General features: G+C 37.3%; 1 non-coding gene across 1 annotated transcript; it reads right to left on the reverse strand.

Moving 5' to 3' along the window:
- Positions 1-297: 297 nt before the first annotated feature.
- On the reverse strand, positions 298-462 carry LOC117795598. The gene has a single exon (XR_004619675.1). It is a non-coding gene; the product is annotated as a U1 spliceosomal RNA (small nuclear RNA).
- Positions 463-1,111: the final 649 nt, after the last annotated feature.

The following is a 1,111-nucleotide window of genomic DNA, read 5'->3' on the forward strand; positions in this document are numbered from 1 at the left end:
CTGCATGTTTCCATGTCTCCTGGATGGCTGTCCTCTTTGCCTGATGCCCAGTATCTTGGAAATCTGAATTTCGTGAACCTTGTGTGGTTTTGTTGCTGTTTTGTTTTGTTGTTTCAGGCAGGAGAGTAAACCAGTTCCTGAGTCCACATTGGTGTGACTCCCCTTTGTCCCCAGGGGGAAGAGAGAAACACAAAGCAACTTTACCAAAGCACTGATGGGCTAAGAACTAAAAAGGGAAAGGAGCACAAATTCTCAGACTTTGTCTCAGAGATCTTACTGTAGTGCTTCTAAGAAGACTTCAAAAAGCATGAATGCAGTTCCCCTCTTCAACAAATTATGCAACCAAATTCCCCATATTTGGGGAAATTGCAGGGGTCAGCACAGCCAAAGTGCAATAGATAAGCCTCACCCTGGAGAAACCACCTTTGTGATCATGACATATTCCCTCCCCCCCGCCGATTTCATAAAGATATTAGTGATGAACGAATCTGAGATTCTAGTTCATTTTCCCCATTTATTGAAATAATCTATTCATTGTCATTGTCCTTTTTTCATGTTATAATTGGTCTTTTTCCTGGAGTGTTTCAATATATATATCCTTATGACTGAAAACTGAGAGCCATCTAAATGACTCCCAGTTTTAGTGAAAAAAACAAAACAAAACATATACTTCCAGGAATAAGAATATGCATATAGTTACTTCAAAACTGTTATAATTTTAAAAAAAGTTACAGGTATTTTCAAATTTGAAATTCCTTTCCGGTGGTTGATCCAGGGGAAAAATGATGAGTGTATATGTGTATATCCCCCCCCATACAAACTTTGCACTTTTGGCTTATTTCAAACTGCATTCTAGCACTGTTTTAGGGACCCATAATAAAGATCATGAAGATTTCTTAGAGTTATCTATGATGGGTCAGCAGGAGGGTCTCCATAAAATGATCTAGATTAAAAAAATTGTTCTGCTGTTTGGTAAACTCTGTCTTGCCTCAGTCATGATATTATGACTTTGTTTTGTTAACAGGTTTGGTGTTGGGAAGTATTACACATGGTTAATAGACTGATGTTACATACATCTTTATTTATGAATAATTTTATATTCCTTTGGTTA

Source organism: Ailuropoda melanoleuca, chromosome 1 (genome assembly GCF_002007445.2).
Source record: "Ailuropoda melanoleuca isolate Jingjing chromosome 1, ASM200744v2, whole genome shotgun sequence".
NCBI lineage: Eukaryota > Metazoa > Chordata > Mammalia > Carnivora > Ursidae > Ailuropoda > Ailuropoda melanoleuca.